This window comes from Ornithorhynchus anatinus, chromosome 3, assembly GCF_004115215.2.
Source record: "Ornithorhynchus anatinus isolate Pmale09 chromosome 3, mOrnAna1.pri.v4, whole genome shotgun sequence".
In the NCBI taxonomy this organism is placed as follows: Eukaryota; Metazoa; Chordata; class Mammalia; order Monotremata; family Ornithorhynchidae; genus Ornithorhynchus; species Ornithorhynchus anatinus.
In genome coordinates this window covers 93384988-93411564 of record NC_041730.1, presented here as the reverse complement: position 1 = coordinate 93411564, position 26577 = coordinate 93384988, and the positions used below count along the sequence as shown (strand labels likewise).

Here is a 26577-nt window from a genome sequence, read left to right as displayed (position 1 = left end):
GTGAATTTATAGTGTTGTAATTCCCAAGCTTTTCTCAGTGTTTCTGTCCCCTCCATAAAAGTGTATTGTTACAACTCAGGTTTCGGTTTCAGTGGATTCGTAGCATTCTCTGAAATTCCCACGTAACTGACATTTGGGAGAGGATCAGGGGGCCTGGGTATGGACTGTAAACGCCTTGTGGGCAGGGACCCTGTCTACCAACTCTGTTGCACTGTATTCCCCCAAGCACTTAGTACAGTGCTCTGCACACAGTAAGCGCTCAATAAATGCGATCGCTCGGTCAGGGGTTGAGAAAAATGAAAGTCAACGTGATTTCAAGAGCATCCAAGTACTTACATTGAGAAAATTTGAACTAGTTTTCCATGAAACTGAGACCTTTATGAGTCCTGAGGGCACAATAGCGTGTTTATTTAAATGATCAATGTGGAGAAAAACGTAATGCTCACTACTCATTCAGCTATCACATTGGAATCTTTATGGGTAAGACATCTGAACTATTTTCAAATATCCCAAAATTGACTTTAGTCTCACTGCTCATTTTTATTACGGCTTTTGGAAAAATTCATTACCAAGATATAATGTTACAATTTTACATCTCTTGGTTTTTCTTGGACTCGAAAACAGATAGCCGAGTGTCCCCGAATTGAAGGAGCAGAATTAAAACATATCTGTCCTGAATGAAATGCGTTTCATTTGCGGTTTTATTGTTGCAGCTATAAAATTAGCCATTTATTCTGTAACGGGGTGAACAGAGTTCAAGCTAAATTGACCAGACACTGAAAGAAAATGCTAAAGTAATGCTTCTAATGAAAACTTTCTAATTTAGGTTTAGTTTCTCACTGCGGTCATAATGCTTGATTCCCTGTGTGGGATAGCAGTTGGGTCCAGTCTGGCCTCTATTTTCCCCGGGGATTATCACAGTCTTTAGCAGTTAAAGACTGCAAAATTAGCAGTTAAAATTGCCACTATTTTTATAATTATAATAATCATTTTATTAATTCTATAAATATTTTCACTAATTGGAGTTTTTCAAATAAGTAATTGAATGGATTTACATCTTCTTTGTGATTAAAAATTTTACCCAGTGTCTTTTTTTCCCAAGGCCAACTTACCGAAACTCCTTCTAAGTAATGTGATTTGGTATCTGACAATTACATCAGTACAAGTCTCAATGGAGATATTAAACCAATTTTTAGCATTGGATCAAGACGGTGTCGAATGATCAATTTCCATGCAGCTAGATTGGGTTGGAAAAGAAATCACGTGTGGCGTAGTGGATCGGGCAAGGGTCAGGATTAGAGAGTCAGAATGTCTTGGGTTCTAACCCGGCTCCACCACATATCTGCTGTGTGACCTTGGGCAAGTCACTTCACTTCTCTGTGCCTCAGTTCCCTCATTTGTAAAATGGGGATTAAGACTGTATGGGACAGGGACTGTATCCAACCCAATTTTCTTGTATCCACCCCAGTTCTTAGTACAGTGCCTGTCACAGAGTAAGCATTTAACAAGTACTACAGTTATTATCATTATTATGTATATTCATTCAATCGTAATTAATGAGTGCTTACTATGTGCAGAGCACTGTACTAAACACTTGGAATGTAGAATTCGGCAACAGAGACAATCCCTGCCCAACGAGGGCTCACAGTCTAAACGGGGGAGACAGACAACAAAACAAAACAGAACAAAACAAATCAAGCAGTCTGGCACAGACATCATCAAGATAAATAGAATCATAGAGATATACACATCATTAACAAAATAAATAGAGAAATAATAAGTGCAAATATGCACAGTGCTGAGGGGAGGGAAAGGGGGAAAAGCAGAGGACAGGAGAGGGGGGAAATGGGAAGAGGAGGAGGAGCAGAGGGAAAGGGGGGCTCAGTCTGGGAAGGCCTCCTGGAGGAGGTGAGCTCTGAAGAGGATGTTTAGGAGCTGAATTTACTGAATTCCATTGGTCTTTAGCCCCAGGCTCGACCATCCCCAGTCATGTAATTGGGACTGGGCTTGCTTACTGGACCCCAATTGGTCAATCAATCAATCAGTCAATCCCTCCTGATATTCCTAGAGCTTTCTCTTTATCATCTAGGTAGCAGGACACTCGGCCATGAAGGAGGGAAATGTTGACCCTTTCAAGCTCTTCCCTCTCAATATGTTCTCCCTTGACTCTCTGTGCTTGTTTTTAGGGCTTGCTGCCTTGTTGGCCGCTTAGTACAGTGCTCCGCACACAGTAAGCACTCAATAAATACGAGTGAATGAATGAATGGTGACATATTTGGAGATGATGCTGATTGTAAAGGGTTGAGGGTTTAGGTAATCCCAGCTCAATCAATCAGTCAATCAGTCATATTTATTGAGTGCTTTCTATGTTCAGAGGGCTGTAATAAGTGCTTAGGAGAATACAGTATAACAGAATTGATAGACACGTTCCCTGCCCACGATGAGCTTAGGAGGGGAGACAGACATCATTAGAAATAAATTGTGGATAGGTACATAAGTGCGGTGGGGCTGAGGGAGGGGGTGAATAAAGGTCTAAAATCCTAGTGCGAGGGTGATGCAAAAGGGAGTGGGAGAAGAGGAGGTGAGGGTCGAGTCAGGGAAGGTCTCTTGGAGGAGATGTGCCTTCAGTGGTCACCTGTCAGGTATGGAGAAGGGAGGGCATTCCAGGGCAGAGGCGGAATGTGGGCGAGAGATCGGCAGCGTGATAGATGAGATAAAGATATGGGGAATAGGTTGGCATTAGAGGAACAAATGTGCAGGCTGGGTTGAAGTGGGAGAGCAGCGAGGTAAGGTAAGAGAGGGCAAGGGGATTGGGTGCTTTCTTGCCCATTTCTACCTCGACAGCACAAGCTCTTCCCTGATTCCTTCACAGCAACGTGGAAGGGAGTAGCCTTTTATGCACCCCATGGTATTCACTACTCTGACATACTGTCATGGCAGCTCCAGGCCCATGAGCTTTTGGAAGCCAGTAGATCCTAAACAACCCAAAGAATTAGAGGCGGCCTCATAGCCCAAGAAGAGAGCGTTGCTGAAGTGACACTACAAAAATCTAAAATGGGATCTATTATTCTGTAAAAATCAGGGATGTACGCCCGGCCAATTCACAATACTTGTTCACTTAATACGATGAAGATGGAAACATAACCACATTTGCAGGAAGAAATTGGAAAATCATGTGCCAACTGTTGATTATTCACAGGTGAATTGCAAATGTATTTGTAAAAAAATATAATAGAGAGAAAATATCTGAGTGGAGAACTATTTTATAATCATTTCAGAAAACATATGCCATTGATTCAGAGCCCAAATAACTCTAGAAAATTATTTCAAATGTTTTCCAGTTCCTAAAGCAAGTACTTTGGATTAAAGATTTTAGTTGATTCCTTGTCTGATCCTTACCAAAATCCTTAACTATTACATAACACTGAACTTTGCAAAGTTCAGGCAAGCACATTATAAGAAACAACTATTTAAATTATAACAATGTTTTTGTCTATTGATATGAAAAATTAAAGAATCACAAGTTTAGAGTTAAATTTAGCCAATTTTCAAATATTCATTCAGTCGTATTTATCGAGTACTTACCGTTTGCAGAACATTGTACTAAGTGCTTGGAAAGTACAATTCAGCAGTAAAGAGAGACAATCCCTGCCCACACCAGGCTCACACTCTAGAAGGGGGAGACAGACAGAGAAACAAGTAAACAGGCATCCGTATAAATAAATAAAATTATAGATATATAATATATCAAAAGAAGGAAACAGGGATCAATATAAATAGAATTATAGATATGTACCTATATACGCAAGTGCTGTGGGGTGGGGAGAGGAGATTAGAGCAAAGGGAGCCAGTTGGGGTGTCACGGAGAGGATGGGGAGCCTCCTCAGTAGGTGTCAGTAGGTGTGTTCCCTGTCCACAACCGAGCTTACAGGTATGAGCCCGTCACTGGGCAGGGATTGTATTTATCTGTTGCCGAATTGTACATTCCAAGTGCCTAGTACAGTGCCCTGCACATAGTAAGTGCTCAATAAGTACTATTGAATGAATGAAAATAGGGGGACTTAGTCTGGGAAGTCATCCTGGAATAAGAGATGAGGGAAATGGCATGGAATAGTTATTCCCATAAGTGCTGTGGGGCTGAAGATGGAGTTAGTACCAAAGTGCTTATAAGGTGATGCAGAGGGGAGGGCGAGGCCAGGGACAGCTTCATGGAGGAGTTGTGATTTTAGGAGGGCTTTGAAGATGGGCAGAGTGACGGTTTGTTGGATATGAAGTGAGAAAGGGAGTTCCAGACCAGAGGGAGGGAACCAGGGCCGGGGATCAGCGGCGAGACAGACAAGAGGGAGGTTCAGCGAGTGTGCTGGCATTAGAGGAGCCAAGTGTGTGGACTGGATTGTAGCAGGAGCTGAGCGAGGAAACAATTCACTGAGTGGCATAAAGATTTTGGTAAGGAGTTTTTGTTTGTTGTAGAAATAGATGGACCAGCACTGCAGGTTTTCGAGGATTGATCCATCAGGTGGTGTTTATTGAATGCTTACTGTGTGCAGAGCGTTGCACTAAGCACTTGGGAGAGGAGTGAGTATCTAATACCCAGAGAAGCAGCGTGGTTCAGTGGAGAGAGCACGGGCTGGGGAATCAGAGGTCATGGGTTCAAATCTGCCGCTTGTCAGCTGTGTGACTTTGGGCAAGTCACTTCGCTTCTCGGTGCCTCAGTTACCTCATCTGTAAATTGGGGATGAAGACTGTGAGCCCCACGTGGGACAACATGATCACCTTGTATCCCCCCAGCGCTTAAAACAGTGCTTTGCACATAGTAAGTGCTTAAATGCTATTATTATTATTATTACTATCAATACTTATTATTGTTATTATAATTATTATTATGGTATTTGTTAAGCACTAACTATATGCCAGGCACTGTACTAAATGCTGGGGTGGGTACAAGCAAATCAGGTTGGACACAGGCCCTGTCCCACTTGGGGCTCACAGTCTCGATCCCCATTTTACAGATGAGATAACTGAGGCAGAGAGAAGTGAAGTGATTTGCCCAAGGTCACACAGCAGACAAGTGGCAGATCCGGGATTAGAATCCACGACCTTCTGACTCCCAGCATATGATAGTGGTTTGGATGGATAAGAAGGGGTGGGTTCTAGAAATATTGTTCAGATAGAACCAGGAGTGACAGACTAAATATGTTGGTTGAATTATTATGGTTATTATGGTATTTGTTAAGCATTTGCTATTCAAGCACTGTTTTAAGCCCAGGAGTAGATAGAAGTTAATGAGAGAGATGAGTTGAGGATAATGCCAAGGTCATGATCTCTCAATCAGTTGTATTTATTGTGCGCTTACTGTGTGCAGAGCACTGTACTAAGCACTTGGGAGAGTGCAATATAACAGAGCTGGTAGGCAGATATTAAAATAAGTTACAATTAGAAGCAGTGTGGCTTAGTGGACAGAGCACGGGCCTGGGAGCCAGAAGGACCTGGCTTCTAATGCCAGCTCCACCATTTGTCTGCGTGTGATCTTGGGCAAGTCACTTCTCTCTGCCTCAGTTACCTCATCTGTCAAATGGGGGTTAAGACTCAGTCCCACATGGGACATGGACGGTGTCCAACCTGATGACTTTGTATCTACCCTAGTGCTTAGAACAGTGCCTGGCATAGAGTAAACGTTTAACAAATACCGTAAAAAAAAATATGTGTGTAAGTGCTGTAGGGTTGAGAATGGTGCGAATAGCAAATCTCAAGGAGTACAGATCCAAATGCAAGAGCATCTCAGAAGGGAGGAGGAGGAGGAAATGAGAGCTTAGTCAGGGAAAGCCTCATGGAGGAGGCTTTTAATAAGACATTAGAGAAGCAGCGTGGCTCAGTGGAAAGAGCCCAGGCTTCGGAGTCAGAGGTCTTGGGTTTGAATCCTGGCTCTGCCACTTGTCAGCTGTGTGACCTTGGGCAAGTCGCTTACCTTCTCTTTGCCTCAGTTACCTCATCTGTAAAATGGGGATTAACTGTGGGCCTCACGTGGGACAACCTGATTACCCTATATCTACCCCAGCACTTAGAACAGTGCTCTGCACATAGTAAGCGCTTAACAAATAACCCAGATGGACACTTACATATCAAGCATCGATTAGTAAGCTCTTAACAAATACCAACATTATTATTATTATTATTTAACAGGGAGAGAGTGATCTGATATGAAGGGGAAGGGAGATCCAGACCTGAGGCAGGATGTGAGTCGAGGTTGTCTGAGAAAGCCAACTTGTGAGACGGGGAGGCTGTTGGTGCTGTCTACAGTGATTGGAAAGTCAAGGGGAGGACAAGGTTTGAATAGGAAGATGAGGAACTTTGTTTTGGGCATGGTACGTTTGAGACGTTTGATGGTTCTGGAGGTATGAGGCAATGCTGGACTGCAGAATAGGGTTGGTGAGGTAGATTTGGGCATCATCCTCATGGATTTGCGAAGCTGTGTGGCGTAAAGGAAAGAGCACGGGCCTAGGAGTCAGGGGACTTGGGTTCTAATCTTGGCTCTGCCACTTGTCTGCTCTCTGAGTTTGAGCAAGTCATTTCACTTCTTTGTACCTCAGTTTCTTCATCCGTAAGCAGCGTGGCTCAGTGAAAAGAGCCCGGTCTTGGGAGTCAGAAGTCATGGTTTTGAATCCCGGCTCTGCCATTTGTCAGCTGTGTGACTGTGGGCAAGTCACTTAACTTCTCTGGGCCTCAGTGACCTCATCTGTAAAATGGGGATTAACTGTGAGCCCCACGTGGGACAACCTGATTACCCTGTATCTACCCCAGCACGTAGAACAGTTCTCTGCACATAGTAAGCGCTTAACAAATACCAACATTATTATTATTATTATTATTAAAATAAGGATTAAGGCTGTGAGCCCTATGTGGGACACGGACTGTGTCCAACCTGATTATCTTGTCTCTACCCCAGCACTTAATACAGTGCATGACACATAGTAAGTAGTTAACAAATACCACAGTTATCATTATTATTATTAGAGATGATAATTGAAGTCACAGGAGCGAATGAATTCTCCATGGAAGTAGGTGTGGATAGAGCATAGAAGGGGACTTGGAACTGAACCTTGAGGGAATCTCCCAGTTAGTGGGTGATAAGCCCCCTAACTATGTCCTTGCCTTGGATAATTTGGAAGAGATTGTCATTCTAAATAGATGATCTCAATTACATACGTGATTGAAGACCATTCCTTAATTCCCTAATCATGGAGCTAAATCATGTTTGTAACCATGAGTTAACATGTCAGAACCTAGTGAACGGTTCTAGGCATCTAATGTAAATTGTTTGGTAAGTTTTTAATATCCTTATACTCACTAAGATATAATGCATTTCATTTCCTCACCTCTGTTTATATGTTCGGTCGATTCAGATATGATGTGTTCTGTGCTCCATGATTAAAAATAGTTCCAACCTTTCAGATAAGTAAATCAAATTGCTCCGTCGCTAGTAGAGGATTTTCTTTTGCGGACTAGGCAACCTTTTACAGCTGTAAGGACCTTTAAGTGAGAATCAGTTTTTCCTCTTCAACTGTATTAGAACTTCTATTGTTCTCCCAGAGCCATTTACAAGAACCTTTGAGTAGCTTCCCGAGTCGGTTGTTATAAGGAACATACCCTTAGCTCCAACACAAGTTTCTTTGACCTGATTTAAACATTCTTGTGGAGGGCCAGAAAGTTTTTGAAACCCCTCCAGAAGATTAAAACAATGTTGTTTCCACCCTATAGGAGCTTATTTTACAGGAATTTCTCCTGCCTTACTCTTGGGAACTGAACTTCCTTGACCTGGCACTTCCCCGAACACAGGTCTGCATGTTATTCTGCTGTCAACTTTTAGATTCATTCTAATACTTTTTTTTAATGGTATTTGTTTAGCACTTACTATGTGCCAGGCACTATCCCAAGCACTGGGGTGGATACAAGATAATCAGGTTGGATATAGTCCGTGTCCCACATGAGGCTCACAGTCTTAATCTCCATTTTATAGGTGAGGGAACTGACTCCCAGAATTAGAAGGACCTGAGTTCTAGTCCTGGCTCTGCCACTTGACTGCTTTGTGACCATGGGCAAGTCACTAAACATCTCTGTATTTCAGTTTATATTAATAACTGACCCCCCTCTAGACTCCTAGCTCAGTGTGGGCAGGGAATTTGTTTATTGTTATATTAGAGAAGCAGCATGGCTCAGTGGAAAGAGTACGGGCTGAGGAGTCAGGGGTCATGGGTTCTAATCCCACTCCGCCACCTGTCAGCTGTGTGACTTTGGGCAAGTCACTTCACTTCTCGGTGCTTCAGTTACCTCATCTGTAAAGTGGGGATTAAGACTGTGAGCCTCACGTGGTCCAACCACGTAAATTTGTAAACATTTAACAAATACCATAAAAAGATGATGATTTATTCATAATTGAAGATGATGCTACAGATAGGGAAGTTGATACAGTTGATACAGCTGAAAAGGCTGATGTGGAACTAATAGCCTCATCCCCACAATGCATGAACAGAGATTTTACCTTGTCTGACAGATGTGCTGTTTGATGTGTCTGGGGCTGTTTTCATTTTGGCCTCTGCCTCTTGAACCTCTTGAAGCTTCTGCACAAAAGTGCATTTCCTCTGACCACTGTGTTTTATCACCCCATTTTAGTTCACCTCACAGCAACTGTCATTCATTCTTCTCACATTTCCCACCCATTAAAGTTCTGCTTAGGTGCTCCTCGTGGGCAGGGAACACGTCTACCAACTCTGTTTTACTTTTCCAAGCACTTAATACTGTGCTTCACACACAGTAAGCGCTCAGTGAATACCACTGATTGATAGTAATAATATAAGCATATTTACTTACATGATTGCCTTCTTTTTGTAGTATTAAAATAAGGATGGGACTGTTTCTCTGGTCAAATAAGAATTAAGTCTAGCAATAAGGGGATGGGGAGAAGAAAGAGGAAGAAAAGAGGGTGCTCGTGACTGCCTCTCTTATTTCCCTTGCTCTCTCCCAAATGCTGCAAACAACGGGCACCCAGTTTTTTCTTAGTTTTCCTTTTTTGTATTATTTGTTAAGTGCTTACTAAGTGTCCATTCAGAATGCTGCTGTGCTGATCCAAAGTACTTATTTCGCACCATAGCTAATGCATCGGCCTCTTCGCGGACCTCCCCACCTCCTTTGTCTCCCCACTCCAGTCTGTACTTCACACTCTGCTGCCCAGATCATTTTCCTCAAAAAAATTCGGTCCACTTCTCCCCACTCCTCAAGAACCTCCGGTCGTTGCCCATCCACTTCCACATTGAACAGAAACTCCTTACCATTAGGGCCTTAGAGCATTCAGTCAGCTGTCCCCTTCTTACCCCTTCCTGCCCTTCCTGAAAAGCAGCATGGTGCAGGAGAAGCAGCATGGTGCAGTGGATAGTGCACGGGCCTGGGAGTCAGGTCATGGGTTCTAATGCCGGCTCTGCCACTCGTCTGCCGTGACCTTGGGCAAGTCATTTAGAGGATTAAGACTGTGAGACCCACATGGGATAATATAATTACCTTCTATCCACCCCAGTGCTTAGAACAGTGCTTGGCACATAGTAAGCGCTTAACGAATACCATAATTATTACTATTATTATTGTTCTCTGTGCTTCAGTTACCTCACCTGTAAAATGGGGATTGAGACTATGAGCCCCACATACAAGGACTTTGTCCAACCTGATCTGCTTGTATCCACCCCAGCGTGTAGTAGAGTGCTTGGCGTGTATTAAGTGCTTGACAAATACCACAATCATTATTATAATTACCTTAACCTCTCTGATTTTCTACTACAACTCAGTCCTCACACTTCGCTCCGCCAACACCAATTTATTTACTGTAACTTGAACTCCTCAATCTCGCCACCAACGCCTTGCCCACATCCTCCTTTGACCCGGAAGTCCTTTCCCCCCATATACAACAGATCAGCACGCTCTCCACTTTCAACACCTTATTAAAATCACATCACACCTCCTCCAAGAGGGCTTCCTCCACTCAGCCTTCAGTTTCCCTACTCCCTCTCCCTTCAGAGTCACTTGGATCTATATCCTTTAAGCACTTGATATTCATATCACCCTCAGCCCCACAGCACTTATATACATATCTGTAATTTATTTATATTAATATCTCTTTCCCCCCCTAGACTGTAAGCTCCTTGTGGACAGGAACTGTATCTAACAACTCTTTTGTAGCCTACTCTACCAAGGGTTTGGTATAGTGCTTTGCACATAGTAAGCTCTCAATAAAAAGCCTTGATCGATGGATTGACTGATTTTTCCAGCACTGTTCTAAGCACTGGGGTAGATGTAAATTAATCAGGTTGGTCATAGTCCCTTTTCCCACAAGGGCCTCACAGTCTGAGTAGGAGGAAGAACAGGTTTTGAAGCCTCATTTTGCAGTGGGGAAAGTGGGGCAGAGAGAAATTAAGTGATTTGCCCAAGGTCACACAGCAAGCATGTGACAATGCCAGGAATGGAACCCAGGTCCTCTGACTCCCAGGCTCATATTCTTTCCACTAGGCCATGCTGCTTCTCAGCTAGTTATCTCCCCCCACCTGCCTTGGTTGGCATGTTCTCATACTTCTGCTCCTCATTCCTCCACCATGGGAATTGCTATTACTACTAATAATAATGATGATATTTGTTAGGATCTTACTATGTGTCAAGCACCGTTCTAAGTGTTGGGGTCCCACATGGAGCTCGCAGTCTTAATGAGGGAACTGAGACATGGGGGAGTTAAGTGATTTCCCCAAGGTTACGCAGCAGACAAGTGGAGCCGGAATTAGAATAGTAATAATTATGTATTTTTTAGGTGCTTACTATCCAGGCACTGTACTAAGCGCTGGGGTGAATACAAGCAAATTGGATTGGACACAGTCCCTATCCCGCATTTGAATCACAGACCCAGGTCCTTCCGACTCCCAGGCCCGTGCTGTATCCACTAGGCCATGCTGCTTCTCTTCCAGCACTTAGAACAGTGTTTGGCCCATAGTAAGCACTTAATAAATACCATAATTATTAGTATTATTACTGCTTTAAATGATGTGGGACAAAAATATTGTTTTCTCCTAAAAGGGAGGAAAAATTGCATAAGTAAGTATAGATATATGGTTTTTGCATATAAGCACAGGAGAATTCCAGCTCCTGTAAAATGTGGAATGTATAGGTTTGTGTTAACTTCAAGCTTGACAAGTTTGCTTTGTCTGGAAAGGTATTTTATAAATAAAGATGAAAGGAACTATGCTTCCTTTTAAACTCAAAGGTAGCATCTTCATAACTTTAGGAAATTTCTGTCAGCATTGCATTGGTGTTTGTGTCAACTCTCTCTGAAATATGTGGAAAAATGTGCCCCTCGTTTAAATGTTAGCTGAAAACACATAGGGTTTGAGGTCTTTTAGATGTCTGTTGAAAGTTTAATTCACTGTTCTATCACAGTATCCCTTGACGGGAACAACATTGGGTTTTTGTCTGTCAGATCTCTCCCGCTCTGCTAAAAAGAAATTGAAACTATGCTTCCGGGAGCCATGTCCCCTCATATAGTAAACACTTCGGCTTATGAAGTTCGCTAACTCTTTGTACTAGTTAATATATTGATGAGAAGCAGTTTTAAATCTCTAGTTATGTCAACCATATTGAAAATAATTTCTTAGAGACTACAAAGTGGAATAAATCATTCTTTCCATCCCAATGTTTGTGCTTCTTATGGTTTATTACCAAGATGGGGGAATAAGCATTACAACATAGCATAAAATCAAAATCATTCTAAGCAGACCTAAAGGCCCAGAAATAGAATCAAATTAGGCTCCGCTGAATAGACTTTATAACTGACTGACATTGGGCAATTTGTTTTAATACACCCAGTTCTTCTAAAATCAGGGCTTGCGTTCTCATAGAATCTTGTGTTAAGGGGAAAGTCATGCAGTAATACGCGTGATGTCTGATGCCTCGCATGTTCCCACAAACTATTTATTCTGACACGGGCACCCTTGATCCAAACAGTCTTTCTGTGTCAGAAAAAAAACATTCCCCAATTCCCTAACAACACTCTAGCCAAATCGTGGAATGAAAACACAGGTTCTTCCAGAACTGGGTGTACAAGAAAACTTGCCTGTCATTTCATTATGATCCAAGCTTTCAGAATTCCATGAGTCAAATTATACAGGGTTAGGGTGGCTTTTTAGACCCTCGAATGGGACTTTAAGCATGAGTAGTCGTTGTAAGAATATTTATTAAAGTCTGACTGAGTGCCAATCGGTTTACTAAGTGCTGGGAAAGTGAATGCAGGTGGAAATTAGACATGGACCCTATTCCTCGAGGGGCTCAGAGTCTATGAGCCATAGTACAGTGCTTGCCACAGAGCAAGTGCTCAATAAATACTATCGATTGAATATATATGGAAATAATTCAAAAGTATCCAAAGTTGCACTGACAAACTCAGTTTGAGAGCCAAGTCTCTTCTAATGTGGAAAAACGTACCCCTCGCTTAAGTGATGAATATAAATGTTAGCTGAAACCAAATAGAGTTTGAAGCCTTTTAGGCGTCTGTTGAAAGTTTAATTCACTCTTGTATCACAGTGTCCCCTGACAGGAACAACGTTTGGTTCTTTGTCAGATCTTTGTCTTGTTTTATGGCGTCGAGTCATTTCCGACCCATAGCGACACCACGGATGCAGCTCTCCCGGATCTCCCATTCTCCATCTGCAGTCGTTCTGGTAATGGATCCTGAGAGTTTTCTTGGTAAAAATACGGATGTGGTTTACCATTGCCGCCTTCCGCGCAGTCAACTCGAGTCTCCGTCCCCGACTCTCTCCCGTGCCGCTGTTGCCCAGCACGGGTGAGCTTTGATTTGTAGCAGATTGCCTTCCACTCGCTAGCCACTGGCCAAGCTAGGAATGGAAGGGACAGGCCTCTGCTTGACTCTCCCTCCCGTAGCCGAGACTGATAGAGGACTGGAAACTCTCCAGGTACGACCCTGAGAGGGGTGTTAGATCTCTACCACTCTGCTAAAAAGAAATGTCTTTTCTATTATCTTCTGTTATCAGACAATCGATCAATCAGTGATATTTATTTATTGCTTACTGCGTGCAGAGCGCTGTACTAAATATTTCCGAGAATGTAATAGTATATGTTAACGTTTTAAGTTTGATGAGTTTAGAATCCTTCTGCCAAGGGAATTTTGGTGTCAAAAAGAGTCTCACTTCGTCTGACAACAACCATATGCTTAGATAATAGAACTAATGCAGAAGTCCAAAACTGGATTTAAAAAGTAATTAGGGAAGCAGCTTAGCTTAGTGGAAAGAGCACAAGGCTGGGAATCAGAGAATCTGGATTCTAATCCCGGCTCCATCACTTGTCTGCTTTGTGAACGTAGACAAGTCACCTAGTTTCTCTGTGTCTCAGTTTCCTCACCTGAAAAATGGGGAGTAAATCCTACACCCCCCTCCTTGGACCCTGAGTCCCATTTGGGACCAGTACTGATTATCTTATATCTATGCCAGTGCTTAGTACAGTGCTTGGCACAGAGTGTGTGTGCTTAATAAGTACCGTTTAAAGATTCTTTTTCAAATAAATCTTTGTTGCTGAAGACTCAGTTGTCAAAAGGCAGACTTGAAGGCCATTGAAAATAAGCCAACGTTCTTCAATCATTTGCTCTAGTTTCCCTATTTTTAGACACTCCCGGTGCATTTTTATTAGCAGTTTCATTCGTGTGGTTTGTTCTGCATGAAGTAAGTGCTTAGTAAGTACTTAAAATGATGAGATGTTCAAAATATTCACAATTTCTGATCCTACATCTCTTATTTTATGTATTTACAATACCTCTAAGAGTAGAAACCCTGAGATTCTGCTTTATAACCACAAAAAGAAGTTTTTTGATGGATTAAAAAACTGTAATTGCACATAAATTTAGTACCAAAAGATTTAATAAGACAGATGACTTGGAAATAGACTGTGCAAATGGACTAATGAGTTTTTAAATTTTAGAATACACCCTATTCCAGTAAGGAATATGATTAGTGCAGAAGCCTGTTGAATTTTTGAATAAACAGTTTTGTATTTGGTTTAAAGCAGCCTAGAATTTATTCTGTCAAAGTAAAGGATTTGAGAATAAGTTAGACATTACACAACTGAAGAGTATTTCTGATAAGGTAAAGATTTAGTCTTTGTCTTTTTATTTACAGGTTTCTAGATATCTCTTAAAATCCTAGTCATTTAAAGGAAAAATTGTTCCCAGTGGATTTGAAAGTGCTTCAATGGTCAAATAATTGGATTATTTACAAATACACCACTTGAGAAGCGGCATGCCTAGGGGATAGAGCATGGGCCTGGGAGTCATAAGGACCTGGATTCTAATCCTGACTCTGCCATTTGTCTGCTGTGTGAACATGGGCAAGTCAGTTAACTTCCCCAGTCAATCTTATTTATTGAGCACTTACTGTGTGCACAGCACTGTACTGAGCACTTGGGAGAGTATAATATAGCAGTATAACAGAGTTAGTAGTCACACTCCTTGCCCACAACCTCGTCTATAAAACGGGGATTAAGACTGAACCGCACGTGAGACATCATCATCATAATAATGATGGCATTTGTTAAGTGCTTACTATGGGCTGAGCACTGTGATAAGCGCTGGGGTGTCTACAAGCAAATCGGGCTGGACATAGTCCCTGTCCCACGTGGGGCTCAGTTTCTATCCCCATTTTACAGCTGATGCAACTGAGGCAAGAGAAGTGAAATGACTTGCTCAAGGTCACACAGCAGACACGTGGGGGAGCCGGCATTAGAACCCATAACCTTCTGACTCCTAGGCCCCTGCTCTACCTACTACGCCGTGTCCAACCTGAGTATCTTGTAATTACCCCAGCGCTAGGCAGTGTCTGGTACATAGTAAGCCCTTAACAAATACCATTAAAAAAAGTCAAAGAGAAGCAGTGTGGCTCAGTGGAAAGAGCATAGACCAGGGAGTCAAAGATCACGGGTTCAAATCCCCGCTCCGCCACTTGTCAGCTTTGTGACTTTGAACAAGTCACTTGACTTCTCTGGGTCTCAGTTCTCTCATCTCTAAAATGGGGATTAAGACTACGAGCCCCACGGGGGTCAACCTGATCATCTTGTATCATCCCCGGCGCTTAGAACAGTGCTTTGCACATAGTAAGCGCTTAACAAATACCAACATTATTATTACTGTTATTAATAAAGATACACTAAAATGGGAAAAACAATGAGTGAGCATGTTAATTTGAAAAGAAATGAGAAAAAGCAGCTTTCAAACCACAAGGCTTTGCATTTCTTCTTCCATTTGTCCTCAGAGTTACAATTACTGACATTGAGAACCTCTGGAGCTGTGCCAAAGGATTGCGTGCCAGGCGGTTTTGCCTGGGTCTGCAGGGGTTGCCGCTTGCCCTGCCAATTCAGGTTTCCGCACTGTTCGTCCTGCTTCCCATTCCATAACTTCCAAGGCCCTGCTGCCGCCTCGTGCCCCTGTCCGTTCCGTCCTGCCCGTGCCTGCCTTTATTTGGACGGCTCAGGGGGTAGGAGGGCCACTTGGAAGGTGTCGGAACCAATCCAGGATCCTGGAGTTGGGGGATGATTCCAGACCCTTTAAGCACTAGAATAATAATAATGGTGGTATTTGTTAAGCGCTTACTATGTGCCAAGCACTGTTCTAAGCACTGGGGGGATACAAGGTGATCAGGTTGTCCCACGTGGGGCTCACAATCTTAATCCCCATTTTACAGATGAGGTAACTGAGGCACAGAGAAGTGAAGCGACTTGCCCAAAGTCACCCAGCTGGCAAGCGGCAGAGCCGGGATTCGAACCCATGGCCTCTGACTCCCATGCCCGGGCTCTTTCCATTGAGCCACGCTGCTTCTTTGCTTCTAGAAGCAGCATGGAGTAGTGGATAGAACACAGGCCTGGGAGTCAGAAGGTCATGGGGGCCGATCCTGGTTCCATCAGTTGTCTGCTCTGTGACCCTGGGCAAATCACTTCACTTCTCTGCACCTCAGTCCTCTCATCTGTAAAATGGGGATTAAGACTTTGAGCCCCATGTGGGGCAACCCGTTAATCTTGTATTCATTCATTCAATCTAATTTATTGAGCGCTTACTGTGTGCAGAGCACTGTACTAAGCGCTTGGAAAGTTCTCTATCTGTTGCTGACTTGTTCATTCCAAGCGCTTAGTACAGTGCTCTGCACATAGTAAGCGCTCAATAAATGCTATTGAATGAATACTATTGGGCAACAGATAGAGACAATCCCTACCCAACAACAGACTCACAGTCTAGAAGGGGGAGCCAGACAACAAAACAAAACAAGTACACAGGCATCAATAGTATGAGACAGGCATCACTAGCATAGACAGGCATCAGTAGCATCTACCCCAGCACTTAGAACAGTGCTTGGCACATAGTAAGTGCTTAACTTACGCTGAGAAGCAGCGTGGCTCAGTGGAAAGAGCCTGGGCTGGGGAGTCAGAGGTCATAGGTTCGAATCCCGGCTCTGCCACTTGTCAGCTGACTGTGGGCAAGTCACTTCGCTTCTCTGTGCCTCAGTTACCTCATCTGTAAAATGGAGATGAAGACTGTGAGCCTCATGTGGGACAACCTGATTACCCTGTATCTACCCCAGCACTTAGAGCAGTGCCCCACGCATAGTAAGCGCTTAACAAATACCAACATTATTATTACTATTAACAAATACCATCATAGCCCTTAGGTACAGATCCATGAGTTATTTATATATTTTCATATCTGTTGACCCCTCTAGCCTGTAAACTTCTTATAGGTAGGGAACGTGTCTGCCAACTCTGTTGTACTGTTCTCTCACAAGCCCTTAGTACGATGCTGTGCACACAGTAAGCGCTCAATAAATACCATCAATTGATTGATTGATTTAGCTGTATCTCCACTCCTCCAACCCCCCTCCCAGGGTGGAGATGGGCTGGGTTGAACAGACAACTCAGTCTTGCTCTCCATTCTCCTCTCCCTTTCCCCTCCGTCTCCCCTCCTCCATCTCCCCCGCCATTAGAGTGGGGTTAGGAGACTGCATGATGAGCCGGATTCTGGCTAGACATACGTGGATCATGAACACAATCGTGAGCTGTGCTTCTTCTGATTGTAGTTTTTGACGAATTTACTTGTTTTTTCTTTCTCTTTGTGTCTCCTGTTTTTCCTCCTCCCCCTAGATTCTAAGCTCCTTGTGGGCTGGGGTCTTGCATTCTCCATCATTTAGTAAAATGTTCTGTGTCTTGTAAGCATTCATTCATTCAGTTGTATTTATTAAGCACTTACTGTGTGCAGAGCACTGTACTAAGCACTTGAGAAAGTACAATACAGCAATAAACAGTGAAAATCTTTGCCCATAGTAAGTTCACAGTCTAGAGTTAGGGACTGAAGGAATGTTTTCTGGGACTGAACTGTTATTAAGTAATGGGGAAAGTCTGTCAGTGAATCATACTTAATTGAGCGCTTATTGAGTGCAGAACACTGTACTAGGACCCTGAGAAAGTACAGTATAACAATATAACAGGCATAGTTCCTGCCCACAATGAGCTTACAGTCTACAGGGAGAGAGAGACATTATTATAAATAAATTACAGATATGTAAGTATCTGTATCTCCCGGCTGAGGGGCCGGGAGCGGGGATGAATAAAGGGAGCAAGTCAGGGCAGTGCAGAAGGAAGTGGGAGAAGAGGAAAGGAGGGCTTAGTCAGGGAAGGCCTCTTGCAGGAGATGTGCTTTCAATAAGGCTTTGAAGAGAGGGAGAGTAATTGTCCCTCGGCTTGAGGAGAGAGGGCGTGAGCAAGAGGTCGGAGGCGAGATAGGCAAAGTCCTATTCATCTCTTCCTCAAATCCTATTACCATCTTAATGTGCTGTCCTGAGATGGAATCTTTTTAATAAAGCTATGTTCCTTCCCCAGTACATATAGATTAAATGATTTATTTCCTAAGATTCACCCAGAAATTCCGCTGGTAAACAAGGCAAGATGGGCCAAGTGCTTATTAATACCTTTATTCAAAAAGTTGGAGGTGTACTAAGTAGTTTCATCAAATTGTCAGTCCATAGGGCTGTCCTGATTTTGAAAAACAGAGCATAAATGTCTCATTTTTCTCTGTGTCTACATTAGTATATAGCAGCAGTTCCTGAATGACTGTCTCGGAATGCCGTTAGATTGTTAAGGGATTTTCCGGTGATTCAGAAGGATATTCCGACCCCAAATTCCAAGTCCCTTACTGGTTCCTTCAGGTGAGGTGACAGTGCCGGCCTATCAGACAATTCCCCTTTCCTCCAGTGGTCCTGGGCCACCTCCACCTCTTTTTCCACTAGCCATACAGTCATTTCTTCATCGATGCAGTAGTCCTGTTCTTAAAAACCCCCACATTAACAAAAATAACAAAATATCGCGTCGACCCTTGTCTGAATGGAGACAAGGATTTAGTGAACTCTCCAAAACACTTAGTACTGTGCTCTGCACATACTATGCACTCTATAAATACCACTGAAAATGATGAAAATGTTGATGATGGGGCAGGTCATAAATTGATGGTATTTATGAAGTGCTTCCTGTGTGCAAAGCACTGTACTAAGTTCGGAGGGCAGATAATAATAGTAATTATGGTTTTGGTTAAGTGCTTACTATGTGCCAAGCACTGGGGTGGATATAATAATAATGATGGAATTTGTTAAGCCCTTACTCCGTGCCAAGCAGTGTACTAAGCGCTGGGGTAGATACAAGGAAATCCGGTTCTCCCACATGGAGCTCACAGGCTTCATCCCCATTTTATAGATGAGGTAACTGAGGCCCAGGGAAGTGAAGTGACTTGCCCAAAATCACACAGCTGACGAGTGGCAGAGGCAGGATTAGAACCCACTACCTCTGACTCCCAAGCCCGGGCTCTTTCCACTAAGCCACGCTGCTTCCCCCTTCTAGACTGTGAGCCCGTTGTTGGGTAGGGATTGTCTCTGTTTGTTGCCAAATTGTACTTTCCAACTGCTTAGGACAGTGCTCTGCACACAGTAAACGCTCAATAAATAGGAATGAATGAATGAATGCATATAAGCAAATTGGGGTTATTAATAATAATAATAATAATGTTGGTATTTGTTAAGTGCTTACTATGTGCAGAGCACTGTTCTAAGCGCTGGGGTAGACACAGGGGAATGAGTTGTCCCACGTGGGGCTCACAGTCTTAATCCCCATTTTACAGATGAGGGAACGGAGGCACAGAGAAGTTAAGTGACTTGCCCAAAGTCACACAGCAGATAAGTGGTTGTGTCAGAATTAGAACCCATGACTTTCTGACTCCCAGGTCCTAGCTCTAACCATCGACCCTGCTGCTTCTCAGTACTAATTGAAACAGTACCTACAGGGGGTTAGCAAGGATAGGACTTCACCTCTAAGGCTTGCTGTCAAGCAACCTGCATTATTTCTGTATCAGAACCTCTGCTCAGTTCATTAGCAACATATAGGGGACTAATCGTAACTAATTTTTCATTAGTAAATTGAATTTCCCTCTTGTTCATTGTTTCCAGTAAACACTTAGAATTAGTTCCCAACGCAGTTCTGCTTCAAAGCATTCCTGTGGGGAACTGCATCACATCGTGGCCAATTCTTGGCACTGGGTTCTCCCTATTCCTCATCCTCTCCAAATTGTGCCCTAAAATGCCTTATTCTGGAAGGATTCACTGTACCTGCATGAAGTAGCTGAACTATCGTGGTAAAATTCCCTTGGCAGCCAAATTTGCCCAGCAGTTGCAAAATTGACGGTTTGTAATAGTATCAACTACTTTTTCCTAGTGCCACAAATCAAATTTAGAGATTTGGGCGATGCTTCTTGAATTCCTAGACTCTAGACTGTAAGCTCGTTGTGGGCAGGGAGCGTTCTACAAATTCTGTAGCATTCTCTCCCAAGAGCTCAGCACAGTGCTGGGCACGCATTAAGCACTCAACAAATACTGTTTTTGTTGATGATGAGATGATGATCAGTCAGGTTTCATCGATCATGTCTGCTTAACTACACTTTGGTCTTAAGTGACTTGCAATTCAGATAGCAGCCTGTTAATTATGTTCTTCAGTAGTGCATCCAGGAGTACAAGAAGCAGCGTGGCCTAGCGGATAAAGCATGGGCCTGGGAGTCAAAAGGACCTGGGTTCTAATCCTGGCTCTGCCACTTGTCTGCCGTGTGACCTTGGGCAAGTCATGTCACTTCTGTGGCTCAGTTACCTCATCTGAAAAATGGGGATTAAGGCTGCGAGCTCCATGTGGGATGTGGACTGTCCCACAGAAGAGAAGTTGAATGACTTGCCTGTGGTCACATAGCAGACAAGTGGCGGGGCCGGGATTAGAACCCAGGGCCTTTTGACTCTCAGGCCCGAGCTCTATCCACTAGGTCCACTGCATCTTGATAGAATTTGTGCCGATTGACTGAAGAAAGGGGCATTCCCATTTTCTACCAGTATAATGTTGTATATGAACAGCATGTTAGTCGTTTTTCATTTCTAGAAAGGGTGTTTTCCTTTGTTCTTGAGGAGTGGGCACCAGTAATTCTGTTCTCAGCATTTTACAGAACAACAAGGCCGACGCTAATGTCTTTCAGCTTTTTCCCGTCGAATGTTGGCAGATTTGTGCGCTCCTTCAAATATAGGGTTTGCCAACTCTCTGTGAATTTGTATTTGTGTGTTTTCATTGAGAAAATGAAGGAGTTACCAACAACAGTCATAATAATAAAAAACATCCCCCATGACATTTAGATCTCAGGACTATCATCCTTTAGGCCATAGTAGTCTTAAAATAGGACAAACCTTGCATTTACACCGTAAACAGATATTTACGGCCTGTCTTTCCCTTGAAGCGGCACATATCTTTTTTGGTAAATTAGAACTCATCTTCTCAAATTTGTAAGAAGGCGTGGAAGGGAAAAGGCTGTCATCTTCAATCGGATAGGAAAGTTAAAGAAATTTTTAGCAATTTAGGTCCCATTTCCCTCCACAGCCACCTGACCTTTGTAGGTTGACAATAATCAGAGTTGAAGAAAGGAAGCATCTAAACACTCTGAAATTCTCCTTTCCTCTAGAGAAGTTGTATCATGGCCTAATCATCCATTTGATCGTATTTATTGAGCACTCACTGTGTACTCTTGGGAAGTACAATTCAGCAACAAATAGAGACAATCCCTGCCCACAGTGGGCTCACAGTCTAGAAGGGGGCAAACAGACATCAAAACAAATAAACAGGCATCAGTAGCATCGTTATAAATAAATGGAAGTATAGATATGTACCCATCATTAATAAAAATAAATAGAATTATAATTATAAATATGTACATATATACATAAGTGCTGTGGGGCAGGGGGTAGAGCAACGGGAGCGGGTCGGGGCAATGGGGAGAAGAGGCAGAGCAGAGGAAAAGGGGGCACCTACTGGAAAGAGCACAGGCCTGGGGCTCAGAGGACCTGGGTTCTAATCCCGACTCTGCCAGTTGTTTGCTGGGTGACCTTTCACATTACTTAACCTTTCTCTGTGCTTCAGTTTCCTCAACTGTAAAATGGGGATTAAATCATGCTCCTTCCTACTTAAACCGTAAGCCCATGTGGGACAGGAACTCTGTCTACCCTGATAAACTTCGTATCTACCCCAGCTCTTAGAAAAGTGTCTGACCTATAGTAAGCACTTAACTAATGCCATTTAAAAAAAACGTTGCAGAGGAAAGAAAAAGGAGGGACGGTCTGTAGGGATGCACAGTGGAAATGTAGTGGAATTTCACCTTGGTGTAGTGAATTAGTTCCTGATCAATCAGTGATATTTATTGAGCGCTTACTCTGTGCAGAGCGCTCTATTATTCTTGGAAACATACAATAAAACAGAGTTCGTAGACATGTTCCCGACCCACAAGCTCACAGTCTAGATATATCCTCCTTCTATTTCTTGCTCACACTATTTGTAAATAATTGTCTCTCTGGCTCCCCCGTTAGACTGTGAGTGCCTCGAGGATGGAACGTGTTTCTTAGTACCATTGTATGCACCCAAACATTTTGTACAGTGCTCGATAAACACCACTGATGGTTTGTAGAAAGCCAATCTAATCCTGCATGTTCCAAACATCTCCCGTGTGTCCTCCCTTTCTCCTGGTTCTTTATTTTTCTCAATCATTTGACGTGTATTTCACCACATTTTTCCCTCCTGTAACTGCAACTTCTGCACATTGATAAAGAAAATCACTCTTGGCTTTCCTGCCTCCCCTGCCCCTAGTCAATTAATGGTATTTATTGATCCCGTACTGTGTGCAGAACACTGTACTAAGCACTTAGATTACAATGCAACAGAGTCGGTAGACACTGCCCTCTCACCTCTCACCACTTTGTCCCCTCTATTCTGCCCACTCCCCATTTCAGAGAGGAAACCCTTTTATAGAAAAATAAGACCACCTTTCATTCATTCAGTCATATTTATTGAGTGCTTACTCTGTGCGGAGCACTGTACTAAGCGCTTGGGAGAGTACAGTATAACAATTAACAGACACATTCCCTCCCCACCACGGATTTACAGTCAAGTAGGGGAGAAATAATAATACTTATGGTATTTGTTATGTGCTTACTATGTGCCAAGCACTGTTCTAAGCACTGGGGTAGATACAAGGTAATCAGATTGAACATAGTCCCTGTCCCACATGGGCTAACAGTCTTTTCCAGATTAGGTAACTGAGGCATGGAGAAGTGAAGCGACTTGCCCAAAGTCACGCAATAGACAAGATAAGGGAAGCAGAGTGTCTTAGTGAATCATGGATCATGGGCCTGGGAGTCAGGAGATCATGGGTTCTAATCTCAGTTTTGCCACTTGTCTGCTATGTGACTTTGGGCAAGTCACTTTACTTCTCTGTGCCTCAGTTACCTCATCTGCAAAATGGAGATTGAGACTGTGAACCCCCTGTGGGACCGGGACTATGTCCAACTTGATTTGTTTGTACCTACCCCAGCACTTAGTACAGTGACTGGCACATAGTAAGTGCTTAACACATACCAATATTATTATTATTATTATCATTACCTCCTGTTCTCCACTCAGTGTGACCTGTAGCAACTCAAAACATCAGGACCACTTAAGGGTTGAAAGCATTTCTTGGCACATAGTAAGCGCTTTACAAATACCATTATTATTCTTTCACCTCGCTGCCCATCTTCCTTTTTCAAACTCAGCCAGCTAAGAAACAGAAACAGCCCCCTCTTGATGGAGCCAGTTTTCAGTGGACTCTTGAGTTTAAAAAAAAATGCTCTAGATTATACACTCTGGTAAAATCTGAGCCTGGTGAACTTTAAGGACTAATTTATAAAATAAATAACATCTTTGTCCTGGCCATTATTGTGGAAGCTCTGTTAGACAAATTCTAGCAATAAGCAGGCTCAACAAATTCAGAATTACTCTTTTAATGGTCTTTAAAATTGAACTGAAAATTTTGACCGACCGCATTGGTTAGCATCCCTTAAGATTCTGGTTTCGGCCTGCTTTATATCAAAATTTTACCGAGTTCACAAAGCAGCTCAAGGGACTCATATTCGAGATTGGAAGTGGTTCCAATAAACAGTCTTTGATCTTTTGGCTGGTAGGCTCCAGGATGTTTGCACAAAAATGAAGTCGATCAACCAATCAAAGGTATTTATTGAGAGCTTGTTATCTGCAGAGCACTGCACTAAACATTTAGGAGAATGCAGTAGAGTTGACAGACGTGATCCCTGCCCACAAGGAGCTTACAGTCTTGAGGGGGATTCAGACAATAAGATAAGTGCCCTGAGGCTGGAGGTGGGGCGTGGATATCGAAGTAAATAAGGACTCCAGATCCAAGTCACTAGGTGATGCAGAAGGCAGGGCAAGCAGAGTGGGGAAACGGGGATTTATTTGGGGAAGACCTCTTGCAAATCTGGTCTTTGTTCACGTTAGCCAGCTACAGGGTGAACTGGGACTAGAACTCAAGTCTCCCGATTCCCATAATAGCACTCTTATCCCCGGACCATCAGCATCTCACATGGGGGTTTGTACTCAGGCCACCGAATGTGGACTGAGCAGAAACCCAGCAGGTGCACAAGGCAGCCTGGGAATTTGGAAGGAAACTGGAAGAGGATTTTAGTTGTGATATAAGTGATTAATTGAAAGTGAGAAGGGGGCTTTTTTTTTGTCTACCTGATAAAGCAGGAGGAAGGAACGGGCAGCGAGAAGTGAGTTGCCCAGAGAGAGGACATGAAAAGGAGCAGGTGAGAGACATGAAAATGTCAGCAAAAAGAGCCACCACATGAAAATTCAAAAGAAGGAAGAATTTGCTCTATACGCAGATATTCATGGGCAGCATTGGAGCCTGGTGATGAATAGTTTATTGTTTAAAGCGAAGAAGGGAATGTCTTACATTTATTAAAAGGTGTAAACCTGGAGTGACTTTGGACTTCTAATATCCCTGGCAATTTATTGTGTCAGGTGTATTTTAGATGCAAGAACCAGATTTTCCCAGGGAATCCATTCGGCTACTCTGTGGAAATTAAGCACCTTTGAAACTTGCATCAACTCTTTCAGGATCCTAAGAGTCCCTTGGTATTGAAGTGCTTTCACTTCCGATATACTATCCTAGTTGCCTGGAAAAGTAAATACAGCTTTCAGAGGAGCCTGATTTATTCCCAAGGGAAATGATTTATGCGCTGGAGAAATATGGCTCATTGATGTTTTTAGAAGCAAAAGATGATGCATTTAAACCCCCCCCCCCTTGTATTTACAATGTATTTTTGCTCTTTTGTGTAGAGTGCTCCTATTGACATTAAAGGGAAAGATACCAAAAAATCTTGAATTTTATCTTTGGTTTGATTTTTATCCCAATAAATGAAACAACCCTTTCTTTTCCGCAGCGTCCCCTTTACCCACTGCTTGTTTTCAACAGTTGTTGATACTGAACAGTTTAGTAGAGAGGAGTGGTGAAATAAGTGGAGCATTTTCCAGCTGCATTTTATTTAATGTATGAATGCGGTGACACTACCCAGGACTGTAACCGGATACAGCCGTGGAACAGCTGCCTGCCCTGGATCCAGTTAAATTTCTCATGAGATAGGAAACGAGAATTATAGATATGTTGTAATTTACAAAAGGAGGCAAGAGAGTCGTGCTTTTTGATAAGTCACAAGTTTTCATTGTTTTCATTCGGGCCAAGTTATGTGCAGTATTAAAATTAATTTAATGGCCATTTTAAAAAGATTGCTCACCAGGAGAATTGGATTCAAAACATTCTCTTGTGTAGCTGTCACCTTGGTCAGCCAGGTTTTCTTTGTTCAAACTGTACTGTATCAAGTACTAAGTGGCAATACTTGCTCTCTTAAAAAGAAAGGCATTTTAAACATATATGTACACCTGGGAATTCTGGAATTTCAGCCAGTGCATTTTGACAACTTTGTTTTCCGTGAATGCATTTCCACCCAAATCTTTCATTTCAATTTTCAGGTTTTAGAATCCCGGCTAGTTCTATGTTTTAAAGTGATACCCTGGAGATATCTCCTTTCTAATTTATTACTTGCTTTTAGTGCAGTTTTGTTTTCATTGTGGCTTAACTTGTACTGTAATTCAAAAACAATAATTTAACTTTAAACTGCTTGGACATTTATAATTTTGTTATCTACTTAATAATACCAGCAGTACCTCACTATAGAGCAATACCTTGCTTACTAACTAGACCAGCATCTTTAGTAAGACAGTATTTCTCCATTAGAGTGTATTATCAGTCATTTAAATTTGTGTTTCTGAAAATAAATGATCAGTGTAACTTATTTTTTTACCAATCAAATCAGCAAAATATTTGGTTGTAAAATTCAACAGTAAGTTGTAAAAACTATATTTTTGGCCAGCCGTACTTACTCTGAGATGTAAATAATGTGGGCAGTTTCCCAAGTTGCCAGCTCACTGAGGAAAACAGGTTGTGAGATCTGTATTATACCAACCGGCTCTTCTCGTGATCAAAATTACCCAGGTAGTCATCCTCCTTCTATTTCCCTCTTTTATCGATAATTCTGAGAAAGGAGCAGGGGATCAGTATGCTGCCTCATGGGTTATTTAGGAGCTGTGGCCCTTGTTCTAAGTCATGGAGATTTTTCAAGCTACTCTCAGCAATAATACAATTTGTTATAGTTTTTGTATTGGGAATAGCCGTGAATCTTTGTGGCCATGAATTTAATTTTAATTCTTTAGTTGCCTGTATCATGACTTATTCTCCTTACCTCTATGGTGATTTCACTAGAGTTGAATTTCATTGATTTCTGAAAAAGGGCTTTCAAGCGGACGGTTTTGATAGGATTGATTTGCTCATGTTTTTTCCCCGAGGACTTAAGTTACTGATTTGTTTTTGCCTTTTTCATGCTGTCCACAGACAAATACCGGGTTGCCACCTGGCTAGTTTCCACGTTCTCAGGGTGGAAGTTGAAGAGCTGAACTGCTCAAGCTGAGTTTTAATGCAGTCTTTCAAACAATCTGGAAGTGGTTTTAAGAACCCTGAACACAAATTAGCATCTGAGACACTCTGGGCTGGGAAGC

The 26577-nt window shown here is 42.6% G+C and overlaps 1 protein-coding gene and 1 non-coding gene across 2 annotated transcripts in view; one reads left to right on the top strand and one right to left on the bottom strand.

Moving 5' to 3' along the window:
* Nucleotides 1-26577, top strand: part of WDR70 (WD repeat domain 70) — a 359232-nt gene that overhangs the window by 223886 nt on the left and 108769 nt on the right. The gene's annotated exons all lie outside the window — the stretch shown is intronic.
* On the bottom strand, nt 12873-13010 carry LOC114810620. Its single transcript, XR_003758316.1, has one exon. It is a non-coding gene; the product is annotated as a small nucleolar RNA SNORA7 (small nucleolar RNA).